The sequence below is a fragment of the Gorilla gorilla genome, chromosome 5, assembly GCF_029281585.2.
Source record: "Gorilla gorilla gorilla isolate KB3781 chromosome 5, NHGRI_mGorGor1-v2.1_pri, whole genome shotgun sequence".
NCBI classification, from domain to species: Eukaryota; Metazoa; Chordata; class Mammalia; order Primates; family Hominidae; genus Gorilla; species Gorilla gorilla.
This window is the reverse complement of record NC_073229.2, coordinates 153845956-153859488: the sequence shown is the minus strand read 5'-3', so window position 1 is coordinate 153859488 and position 13533 is coordinate 153845956. Positions and strand designations below refer to the sequence as shown.

Here is a 13533-nt window from a genome sequence, read left to right as displayed (position 1 = left end):
GATTTAAAAGAGATTTTGGAGATGTTGAAATGTACTGAGTCCATAGACTGTTTTTAGTGGTGTGTGTGTCTGTGTGTGTGTGTGTGTGTGTGTGTGTGTGTGTGTGTGTGTGTGTGTGTGTGTGTGTGTGATTATTTGGGTAAATTGATGGTTTGGGGACTAGGGGTTGAGGATGCTGTATTTATATTGCACATGTACTCCATCACGCAGTGATACCCTTCTTCAATGAAAAAGGTCATCTGAAATAAATATGGCCAGAAATAGTGGGTTTATATCATGTCCTGGCTTGGGAAACATTATCTCTAGAAAAGAACTATTTGAATGAGGGAAATTAATATAAACAAGACCAGATAAGCTTGTTACATGATAATTCCAAATGGATGGCAGGTAGCTGACTAGGGAACTTTACATATCTATGGTATCTTGAAGTTGCAGATTTACTTGCATATCCAAGGGGCATTTGACATACAGAGGGAGAAAGAGTTGGAAACTGTTGTCAGCCTCTTTCCTCACTTCCATTTTACTTCCTTTTGATAGATGTGCATGTCTTTCCTTCCCTTTGATGAAAAAGATACCACTGATGCTTTCTTCCCTTGCTTTTCCATTGTTCCATTGTTTCATAACCCTCCTCTCCCTTCTTGATTTTCAATTCTTTTGTGCATGCATATTTCTAAATGCTCAGTAACCTTCCTCCTCTTGGCCAAGAGCCCAGGCAGATATTATCAGCCTCCTGTCCTTGGCCAAGAGCCTGCTGGGAACCAGTGAGTTTCTTGTCAGTTTCTCCTTGCCCTCCATGTATGTATTGCCTTCTGCTTGGCAAATCCTGACCTGAAGGGAATAGCCAATGCCTTACTAGACACTTTGGATCTCAATATATGTTTCCTGAATAAGTTTATTACTCATGTGAGTAGAGAATCCTTTCACGGCAGGAATTCTCTTTAGGTACCCGTGAATCTAAAGATATATATGCATATACATCCACATACACAACATACACATACACACACGCACACGCACATATATATTTTTCTTTTTATATAGACCTGGTTGATGCCTGACTCATTATAGATTTTGATTATTTTAAATTTTTGAATGCTTTGTGCAGAAAGCATTTATTAAAGATACAGGGAACTTTTGGCTTATGGGCCAAATAGGGGTTGTAGTTCAATTCTGTCTATCCCTGAGAAGTATTAAGAGATGTCACTGTTCTAAAAATGTTGCTAAGAGTTTTGAAAACATTGAACAACAGTGCCCACAAGATGGGGATATTATTCCATGGGAAAAAAAAATTTTTTTTCTTAGTAAAATTGGGGCAGTGTAGGTTCCCCTACTTCCCAGAGTGGGAAGATATTTTTACTCCCTTTAGATTAAAAGAAATGAGTTTATAAAATGAAAATGTATTATAATTTGTAAGTGCTTCAATATTGTGAAACAATATTGACTGATTACTTTTCTCATTCCATGTAAGACTTTGAATTTATTTTTTAACAAAGGAATATTTGTAGATGAATTAGACATTTGACCCTCTGTATAAAAAAACTATGCTTCATCCCAGATTTAAAGGAAGCGCTATTAAGCATCAACAAAGAATAGGAAATAGGCTTTTAACAGGTACAGGAGAAAAATGGTGTTCCCAATCAAGCAAGACTTGTAACCTTATTTGTGGGATGAGATATACACAGAAATGTTTAGTAAACCAGGATGTGTTATTTACAACTGTATATACACTTGTTTTTGATCTCTACTTCTAAAAAGCATTGGTTTCTGTATGTGCAGGTATAGTCAGGATGTAAATCAGTTTATAATAGGATACTATGCAAGAGAAGTAGCTGGGGAAGGGTGGAGGCAGGCCCTGGAGTGAGGTTGAAGGCATCCCAGAGTGGGGGCCTCCAGGATGTGGCTGAAGTGTGTGGAGAGGGCCAGGGGCATTCTTGGTGACCGAAGTAGCATGAGCAACTAGTAGGTGCTCCAAAGGTGGTTTGATGAGGATACTGTATACCATTGGCCCTGTGAATAAGAACCCACAGAAACAGAGGGCCAACTCAGTGACTTGAGCATCCACAGGGCTTGGTATCCACAGGGAGCCCTGAAGCCAATCCCCATGATATGGAGGGAGGAGGACTGTATTGCACTAGTGGTGTGGCTAGACACTTGCCGTTCTTTTGGCTGCCCAGCATCTGAGCGCTCATTCTGGTGTGGGGAGTTCTCTACTTTCGGAGCTTTGCTGGGAGGCAGAATAACCCTCTTTTCCACAGAAAAAGAGGGCAGTGTCAATTGCTACAGGCATTGCTGGTGTGAGCATCATCATCTGCTGCTCCCTGGTGCTCCTGGGTCAGTCCATGGCGTGATCTGAGGCATTATTCCTGGCTGTTGGACATTCTGGGTGCCACCTAGTAAGCTTTTAATAAAATTCTCTTCTGCTTGGTTTCATCAGAGTTAATTTTTTTCTATTTTAATTTATATTTTTAATGTATTTATTTTGCCAGTAGACTAGCAGCAGGCAAAGATATCAGAGTTGATTTCTGTAACTTGTAATTAAAAGTCCTGATAGAAACAGATGCACATCATTGAGCACTTTCCTCTGTGCCAAGAAAGTTGCATGTGTTTTATGTACGTATCTCATTCAAGTTTCTCCTGAACTCTGAAAAAAGGTAACATTCTTGGTCTCTAATTCACAGGTGAAAAAACCGAGGTTCAGAGAGGTTAAGCAATTTAATCAAGGTCATGCAGGCAGCAAAGCTGGGATATGATCCAGGCTTTTCTGATAGGGAGACTGTGATCTTAACCTCTTCTGCTCTGCTCTATGTTGTTATTAACTATCTGTTTGTATTTTGGAGCATTTTATTATGAAAGGTTCTTTCCCAGAACATAGTGGAGGCAAGACTTGGCTCTCTTACTTGATTATTTTTTATTTATTTATTTATTTTTTTGGAGACAGGATCTGGCTCTGTTGCCCAGGCTGGAGTGCAATGGCACGATCTTGGCTCATTGCAACCACTGCCTCCTGGGCTCAAGCCATCCTCCCACCTCAGCCTCCCGAGTAGCTGTGACTACAGGCATGCACCACCACACCTGGCTAATTTTTTTTTGTATTTTTAGTAGAGATGGGGTTTCATCATGTTACCCATGCTGGTCTCGAACTTGTGAGCTCAAAGCGATCTGCCCGCCTCAGCCTCTCAAAGTGCTGGGATTACAGGCGTGAGCCACTGCACCAGCCTTTTTACTTCATTATTAAAAATAGGATTTGACAGATGTAGATTGTCATTGGTTAGAATGTGGAATTAGACCCTTGGTCTACTTTGCTGTATTGTGTTTGGGGCTGATGTAAAGGCAGAGAGTAGATCCTGAAGACAAACAGGCATAGAAGAGGGAAAGTGGGGAATGAAGAGGTGGGAGGAAAGGAACTTATCACACTTCTAAAAAGTGCTAAAGGCTCTGTCAGAGTTCTGCTTCTCACATCATCAAATTTTCAATAATAACTACTCACCTAGAACAGTCTATACCCAGATATCTGCATGGCTGAAACTCCCCGCCTGCTATCCCCTTCCCCCATTTCATTCAGGTCTCTGCTCAAGTGTCATCAGAGAGGTCTTCTCTTCCATCTATAATAAACTGCTCCCTGCTACCCACCCATCCTCTTAACCCACCTAATTTATTTTCATAGCACTTCTCACCACCTGACTGGTTATACATCTTTGTGTTTATTTTTTGTCTCCTTGCCACTAGAATGTGTAAGTTTCATCAGACCACGGACTGTTTTGTTCACTACTAAATCCCCAGCATTTAGAGTGTATCTGATACATAGTAGATGCTCAAATTCATTTACTTCAATCTTGAGTAAATGAATGAAGGTGAGGAAACTGAGGCTCTGAGAGTTTTAGATAACTTGCCTTTGATCTCATGGAAAATGATGAAACCAAGTTGCAAATTCTAGTCTAGGTGAATCCTAAGACACCACATTTCTCAGGTTCCACTCTTTACTAACATCCCTATTCCTGGGAAAATTCCTCTATTTGTACACAATTTGGGTAAGAAACATCTCATGGGATTTCAAAGTTGAAAAAAAAAAACCTTAAGTAGCCAGTCCAACTTTCCTATTTTACAAATGAGGAAATAACCATGATCCATTGAGGGTAGGTGACTTGATCAAAGTAATACTGCTATTTACTGATAAAGGAAGGACCACAATCAACCTTCCTGGTCATCAGTTCAGTCCTATCTCCCCATCCCCTGCTATGTTCATTGCTGTCTTGATAAAGCAAGCCCTATTTGGTGCAGAATTCAGATGCCAATCATTGGTGATGGGTTCGAGATAATCAGTCATGCCATTTTAATCCCATAATATTAATGCAGTAAAGCAGAGGCTGCAAACCCAGAGGCCCACAGGGACCCACTGATAGCATAGCTTTCAGATGGGATTGGTGGGGGCTGTGCCAAACTGGGAGGTAGATAACCTGTTCAAAGGGGCCAGCCCCACCGCACCTGCTGCCTGCTCAGAGAAACATGTTACAAGAAAAAAACATGGTAAACCAATTTAAAAATGTTTGAAACACCCTGCTGGCCAAACAAAACACTTCTGGCTGCCAGGTCACCCTGGTGGACTTCAGTTTGCGATTGCTAAAATCTTAGTATGAACAGCTCTTTCCAAAGGAGATTTCAGTACGTGTGGATATGGTGGAGAATATGTGAAGTGCTATCATTGTGGCTAATTGTTCTTTAGCCAAAAGATCAGTGGGTTGGACTGTCAAAGTTCACAGAGTGAAAATAATTAACAATAAGAGTATTTATTGCCTGTCTTTATTACCCTGGTGATAAAGTTGAAGAGTAATGTGTTTCCTCTGTCACGATACAATCTGTCCTAATGGAGGATACTTGGTTATGCTGTTTCCTGACTGGGAGTCAGGAGACCTTTTTAGATGTTTGGTGCAGCTATTAACTACCTGGAGGTTACTGGGCAAAGCACCCAATTTTTCTGTTCTGCCGTATTCACATTTGAGTAATTAAGGACTGGACTTAATTATTGGGGCGTAGGAAACAGGATGCAGAGGATTTTATACCAGACTTGAACCTTGTTTTTTATCTTCATATCTAGAAAAAAAGAAAAAGCCTGTGTTGTCAGAGCAAGATAGGGACTGGATCATTCGTATCTATCACATATGTCTTTGAGCGCATTGATAATCACAGTGTATTTGCTGCTCTTCTTCAGATGAGTCAGCTGTGAAGCTTAGATAGGTTGAGAATGACTGGACTTAGTGATCTCTAGAGTCGTTTCAGCTCTAAACCCTGTCACAGCTTGTGTTACCCTTGCTGAGGACAGATTTCAAAGGCATTTATCATACAGAGTCTTGAGCGTGGGTTTTGTGGCCACATGGCCTGGGTTGCATCTTCACCTTCCTGGCGATGTTGATTTTCTCTAAGCCTCAGTTTCCTCATCCTTAAAATGGGGGGTTATAATGACAACTGCCTCGTAGTCTCGTTATTGTGATAATTGCCCCTGACAAATTATTAAATTTAATTCTTACAGTGGAGTAACTGGGCAGCATAAATAATAAAATTTTAATTAACATTTACATTTCAAATGCATGATAATTCTCTTTTTCTGGCAGATTTTAGGCTTTTAAGTTTCTTATTAGGAATTGAGATGTGTTGGAATTAAGAGGTGGCAGGCTTAATCAGTACTGTTCCTCACTTACACATTCAGTTTAGCCTAATGTGCCTCTCTATATTTAAGCAGTACCAATTAATTAAGGCGTAGAGAGCAGTGAATCTTGTATCAGTGTGAGCTGTAGGTACCCTGATTTTAACCAAACAGCTAACTTTGCCTATGGCTACAAGGTCATGCTTGTGAATCCTTGCACAGTGAAACAGAAAGAAGGCTTCACATGGGCATTCAGTATCACTTGAAGGAGGCCATCTGACTACAACTTTGCTGTAGAGGGAAGCATGTATTACAGGAGAAGAACTGCTTTAGTAGTGTTCATGGGCTAATGTGAAGGACTTCTGCACTAGAAGAACAAAAACACCTCTCCAGATCCATATTGGAGCATAATTTAAGGCAAGAGGATGACAATAAACAAATTGCACCCACTTCAAAAGGAGAGAGTGCGTTTACACTGAGTATTTGTTCCAAGGAGCTGAGAAGCAGGCACCATGCCCTGATGGGCCCTTCACACTGGGTTGCTGTCACTGCTGAAAGAGCAGCCTGTCCTTGTCTGCTGTACTTTCATCTTCTGCCATATTTGTATTCATGTGCACTATCCTCCCACATAAAAGAGCACAGCTTGCTATTCCTGCCTTTGCTTCTGTGACCTGCAGTAAAACCATTAAAAATATATTTTAAGGCTTTTTACATGGAATGGTAATTATGCACAATGGTTTTTAATCATTTGGCATCTAGCATGGAGCCTTCAGAGAGTATTATGCCTCAGAGAGCTGCAGCTTGCCTGGATCTTGAGAGGGGCCCTTGGTTTCAGGGGCTTTGTGTCCTGTGTGTGTGTGTGTGTGTGGCAACACCAGGTAGTGACAACAGTGTCACCTGGGAAACAGAGGACACAGATGACTGCTTGGTGGACTTGAAACCAGCTCTAAACAGCTGTTGGGTTCTGAACAAAACTCCAGGAAAATTGTTCGCTGGGTGAGCTGGTGGGATGAAGAGACTGGGATGGGCTGAGGGTGGAGGGCCAAACGGATACCCTGCACGTTATTTGTGGTGTTGTCAAGGGAGAGTTTAGAGACATCACATGAATCTCACCTTGCTGCCAATTTGGTTCATAGAAAGTCACAGCTGGAAATCTTCTTAGAAGAGAACATCTTGTTCTCAAGCCCCTCATTATACAGCTGAGGAGACTGTGGCATGCAGAGGTGAAATGACTTGCCTGAAGTCAGTTAGCTGCTTGGTAAAACTAGCCAAGAATCCAGGCCTTCTGATTCCCCCACCCCAGCAAATAGTGTCTTTTTTTTTTTTTTTTCATTTAAAGAGAAAAAGGGTGGATATTTATTAAATAGGGGGAAAGAAACAGTAAAGTAGAATGAACAAAGTATAATCCTACTATCAAGGCAAACCACTGTTAATATTTTTATATTCATCGTCCCATATATTAACTTTTTTACAAATTATTATTAAACAAATTATCCATATTTTGTATCCCACTTTTTTTTTTTTTTTTAAGATTCTTGCCCAGGCTGGACTTGAACTCCTAGGCTCATGCAATCTTCCTGCCTCAGCTTCCCCAGAAGCTAGGACTACAGGTGTGTGCCACCACACCTGGCTGCTTCCACTTCTTTTTTATAGTTTCCATTTATTTCTGCTTCCACTCGTATCAAATTTTTGTTGCCCAGCATCCCTGACTATTAAGGAACATTATTATAAGTTTGTCTTAATCATAAAAAGAAGTTCTTTATAGCTTTAATGTTAATTCACCATTGTGATTCTTTTGGTTTTTTTTTCTTTTTTTTTAAAGGTTTTGTTTCCTCTTTTTCTCCTCCTCTTCCTTTTCTTCTTGGTTCCGTTTTTAATGTACTTAACAAGAAAGTCATTGTAGACCTTTATGATGATTCTTTATTTCAATTCCAAACATGCAACCTCCCTCACACCACACACAGATTCTTTCATCCTAAATTTGTTTTCGTTGAGCTCTTTCACTCCTATCATTTTAACTCTCATGGATATGCTAATTATTCCAAAATTATCTCCAGCCAGTAACTCTTTCATGGGCACAACCTAGACTTTCAGATGTCTAGATCAGTTCTTGTCTAATTTGACTGTGCACAGGCGTCACCTTGGGATTTTGTTAAAATGCAGATTTGAATCCCACAAATCTGGAGTGGGGCCTAAGATTCTGCCTTTTTGGCAAGCTTGATGCCTGGTGCCGCTGGTCTGTGGAGCACATTTAGGTAGCAAGGGTCTCCAACATACCTCAGATTCAGCAGGTCCAAACTGAGGGTGTCACATTCTCTGCCAAACCTGCTCTTTTTTTCCTATCTTCACTTTCTCAGTTGATGACTTTGCCATCTACCCTCCTGTCCAAGAACAAACTGTGGAATCATGTTTGTTTCTTCTGTTTCCTTCATCTACTTTATCTAATTGGTCACCAAGGCATTCTCTTTGGGAAAAGCTTCTTGAATGTGTCCTTTCACTTTTGTTTCTACCAATGCCCTTTGGATTCAGGACCTTATCATCGCTCAGCGATCTGTTTACACCACAGCATCTTGGCCCCAGGCTGTCTCAGGATGTGCCTTCTCAGAATTATCTTTCTAAAACAGGAATTTGATAGTGACATTTGCTTGTTTAAAAACTTTCCATTGTCGTACTGCCTGCATTCCAGGGTTCTTAATTTGACAAGCAAGGTCCTGCAGGATTTGGCGGCAGCCTTATTCCCTCCACCCCCAACCCCCCATCTGGTGCCTTCTCCCTCCCCCAGGGGGTTGTACCTCCCTGAAAATGAATGCAGTCTGTCTACATCACCTCACTCACGGTTCTCTAAACCCACCGTCCATGCTTACTACTCTGTCTTTGCTTGTGTGGTTGCCATGCCTTGAAGGCCTTTCTCATCACGTTCTACCTGGTAGACTCCTACTCAACCTCCAGCTCATGTCACTCTTCTGTGGAGCCTTCAACGGATCCCTTCACTAGAGCTTGTGACTTCCCTAATATGTGCTTCCATAGCACTTACCACTTAGGATATGGAGTTGCACATGTCTTTGTTGCCTTCTAAATTCTAGGCCCAGGCCGGGCATGGTGGCTCACACCTATAATCCCAGTACTTTGGGAGACCAAGAGTTCAAGACCAGCCTGGCCGACATGCCAAAACCCCATCTCTACTAAAAAATACAAAAAAGATTAGCTAGGGTGTGGTGGCGAGTGCCTGTAATCCTGGCTACTACAGAGGCTGAGGCAGGAGAATCACTTGAACCCAGGAGGTGGAGGTTGCAGTGAGCCGAGATTGCGTCATTGCACTCCAGCCTGGGTGACAGTGAGACTCTGCCTCAAAATAAAAATTAAAAAAAAAAAAAAAAAAAAAAAAAAGTTCTAGGCCTATCTTGTCTGAAGTACACCTGCGTTCCATAGTTTGGCGTAGTGTGGAATAAAGTAGGTTTTCTCTGAATATTTGCTGAGTCAATGAGAAAACAAATATTTTGTAGATAAACAGGCATTAACTTGTACATGTTAGCAGTGAGAAGGAATGACAGCAATTGTATCTGCTGGGCTCTACGAGGAGAACCTGCCTACTGCCTCATTCATTCTAAAGCTACCCTGTCAAGACAGTAGTCATCAGCAACCTGTGGTCATTGAACACTTGGACTGTCTGCTCCAAATTTAGTTATGATGGAAGTGCAAATTATGTGCAGGATTTCAAAGACATAGAATGGAATAAAAAGGATTTCATTAATAATTGCCATATTTATTACATGTTGCAGTGACGATATTTGGTGTATATTGCGTGGGTTAAAATTAACATTAATTTGATCTGCTTTTCACTTTTGTAAATGTAGTTTACTAAAAAAAAATTAAATAACTTTCGTCCTCACCTTTTATTTCTATTGGCCAGCACTGTTCTAAAATATCAATTTATTTCTCATATTTGAATCACCTCCGGAAGGTTTCCCATTACCCCCACAATTGTGCTTTTTAAGATTCCATAAAGTGATGTTTAGTTGTTTTCAATTCTTATGAGTTACTGACTTTAAATTTGTTTCAGTGAAGACTCTACCAGTGAACTCAGTTCAAGTTGTGTTTTTGAGATGATTCTCTTGATTCTTACTGAATCACCAAACTGAAGAACTTTATCATATGTCAGATGTTACTGTTACCTATAAATAGAAAACTCAAAATATATTGTTTTTCTTTTTACCATGACCTAGGGGATGAGAAATGGAAAGTGAAAAATTTTAGCATAAGATTTGTCCTCATCCTCAACCCTGATGTCCACACAGTTTTTCACTAATTTTGCTGATTTAAAATTATACACATTGCATGCCATCATTGATACCTTCTGCTTAATCAGTTTTTCAGTGTTTAAAGCTTAAGGATTCTATCACTTTTATGTTTTTTTTTTCATTTGAGGTGCCTAAGGCAATTTTATTTTAATTTTTTTGTAATCATAAAATTCTTTTCCAGTGCATCCTTAAACAGATCTCCAAATAACAAAATCAAGACAAAGATTCTGTGGTTGAGGTGTAAGTTGGGACCCAGAGAGGTCCTTGCTTGCCACTTCCAAGGCAAAGTGGCAGGTGAAATTATGGCTTTATAGGTGAAAAATCACTACTAACAAGTTACTGCTATATGATTTTTAGAAGGAGAAGAGACAAGATATTGTCATTCCTTTTGTAGGATGTTTCTTGTAGGATGTATCAGCCATGCTCACACGGAGAACAGTAGACCTGAAGATATGCCACCTTCTCTCTTCCAGTAGTAGTTCCTTCCCACACTATACAGTGATAATGGTGTAAGAAACACTTTTTCTGGAGACATTAGTATGGGCTAAAAATGATGACAACACTTCAGGTGGGAATAAGAACCTATTGGAGATAAGATGAGTGACCATATACTATGATTCATGGAGCAATAGCCCAAAGTAAGGATTAGGTGAATGCTTAGGAGGCAGCTAATAAATGTCGGTCTCTTTTCTGTCATGCATACTCCATCGCTTATTCCAATTCACTGATTAGGGTTTAAAATGGCATAATGAATTATGCAAAAACTGTTTCTGCAGGAGGGTCTGTGTTGCAGCCTAATGCAGCACAGATGGAAAGATCCTCTTTTAATCATTGTTCTCACAATACTTGGAAGCTTTTTGAGGAATAAGCACTCAGAAGTGGAAGTGAATGGCCTTCCACAGTAAATGAATTCCTTCTGCAGAGAGGAACTGAAATGTATTTTGCGATGCAGATGGTTGCCCTGTGTTTGAATACTCATCCTTGTCATTTGGGATTCATGCTTAGAAGCAAAATGTCTCTTGAAATACTTGAGTTTAGATGATTCCATTGGAGAAATTACTCCTGTCCAGTCTGGCCCAACATGTATTAAGTTTTTTTTTTTTTTTTAATTTCAAAAATGGTGACAATGAGTGTGTAAAATGCCAGCTCACTCCAATTAAGAAAACATGCAAATTACCTCTCTTTGATCTGTAGTTACTGAAGAGACTAAACTAGTTACTATCCCCTTTTATTAGCATAATATTAATGCAAATGATCAGCAAAGCCTTTCTTAAAAAGAAACGAGAACCATGGAAAGCAATTAATAACAGTGCTAATTTCCTCAGGAAGCAAAAAACATTTATGATTAGGCTTTTAACTTTGGTGTCTGTGCCAAGGACTTCCCACCTGGGCCTAAATATGTACCTGTTTCTAAAATTAATGTCAACTTGGAGCTTTCATTTGCAGAGTAAGAGCCAATCTGAAAAAGGCCCAATGGAAACATTTCAGAACAAAGATGATATGCTATTATCTGTAGGTACTTCATGATTTGGATGTCAATAAGAATGTGTACTTCAGGTTGTATTTATAAGACATTGCTTTTTAAAATACAGGGGAAAAAAGTAAAGGAATAAAACTCATTGGCCAACTCAAGGTATAATAAAGGACTGCCTTAAACTTTTCCCAGGAGGGGATTAATATAAAGAGGACACTGATTACTTCTTTATTTGCTCAGAGGAAATGGGCTTAAGTTAGAGGGAAACAAAATTGAATCAAACAACAGGAAGACACTGTTGGCTCTGGGAGAGCTTTATTACATTAAAATGAGGCATAGCAAAAGACTGGAATCTCCCTTCTCACCTCCTCTTACTGTGCTATTGACTTTTTTTTTATTTTTTATTATTTTTTTGAGACGGAATCTCGCTTTGTCGCCCAGGCTGGAGTGCAGTGGCGCGATCTCGGCTCACTGCAACCTCCGCCTCCCAGGTTCTTCAAGTGATTCTTCTGCCTCAGCTTCCCGAGTAGCTGGGATTATAGGCACGCACCACCATGCCCAGCTAACTTTTGTATTTTTAGTAGAGACGGAGTTTCACCATATTGGCCTAGCTGGCCTTGAACTCCTGACCTTGTGATCCACTGCCTGGGCCTCCCAAAGTGCTGGGATTACAGGCATGAGCCACCGCACCTGGCCTACTGTGCTACTGACATTTTAAAGCACTTTTTGGCATCTTGTCCTTGCCTACGTTTAACTGGCAGTGAGCACTGCAACACCTGTTGTTTGTCCCACTCATATGGTGTGAAGCCAGGCTGCCCTGTATTACTGTTTCTCTACATATTTTATCTCCTCTATCAAAATGTAGATTCAGAGATCAGCGGTAAAGCCCTGTGCTTCTTTGGACTTCAAACATCAGCATGTATAGTTGCCTTGCAATTAATAGGGAGTCAGTAGTTGTTGAATGAATGTGTGAATCACAGCTTTAGTGATCTGTTTATTATTAACAAGCAAGAACTCAAGTTCTATAGTATCACTCCATCAAAACATTGAAGTGTTGGCTTCATTCCAGTTTCACTGTTTTTTTCAGTGTCTCCTGTGTTACTTGAAATGGAAAATGTATATTATGTGGGTGAAGTTCCTTTTAAAACCATAACTGCAATGATTTTTATAATAAAACCTAAGTACATAATTCTGAGTAATATCTGTAATGAGAGAAGACCAATGAATAAATGTAGGCATTGTCCAGTAAAACTGTATTCATAAAACTATTGCATTAAGAAATTAGCATTTCTCTATTACATTGGTTGGCGTATGAAAGTATGCTTAGAGTTTAACAATATTTCTCTTATAAAAACTGTGCATTTTACTTTACGGAACTGGCTTTTGCAAATAACTGAAGTCATTCATGAGGTAAGAGCCTTTAACAATTGGCCCTCAAACACCTGAGTTAAAAAAAAAAGAACAAGAAAAAGTTCTAAGTCTTTGATCTTTACCTTAGAGTATCTGACAACCTTGATCTTTCTGTAGACTTATCCTGGCAAGATGGTAAAGGAAGTTCTATTTTTGATGCTGTCGTCTACAGTGGCTTCCATGGCTGTGATACAGCATAAATACTGACTTCTGCCCTGGAGGATATTACATGCTCTTAATCCTTTCATCATCTTTTATAACTTTATGGTCTCTACAGGCTCTGTTTTCTTTTCTTTTCTTCTTCTTTTTTTTTTTTTTTTTTGAGAGAGTTTTGCTCTTGTCACCCAGGCTGGAGTGCAATGGCATGATCTCAGCTCACCGCAACCTCCGTCTCCCAGGTTCAAGCAATTCTCCTGCCTCAGCCTCCCGAGTAGCCGGGATTACAGGCATGCACCACCACGCCTGGCTAATTTTGTATTTTAGTAGAGATGGGGTTTCTTCATGTTGGTCAGGCTGGTCTCGAACTCCCGAGCTCAGGTGATCCGCCCGCCCTGGCCTCCCAAAGTGCTGGGCTTACAGGCGTGAGCCACCGCACCCGGCCGAGCCTCTCTTTTCCGTTCAATAGCTCATTAACTAATCTCTTCTGAAGTGATGGATTTCTGGCACAACAGTTCTTTCTTCCACCTCTCTTTCCTGACAAGCAGGGGCATGGG

General features: G+C 40.3%; 1 protein-coding gene across 2 annotated transcripts in view; it reads left to right on the top strand.

Moving 5' to 3' along the window:
• Nucleotides 1-13533, top strand: part of ARHGAP18 (Rho GTPase activating protein 18) — a 136696-nt gene that overhangs the window by 41934 nt on the left and 81229 nt on the right. The window lies entirely within an intron of this gene.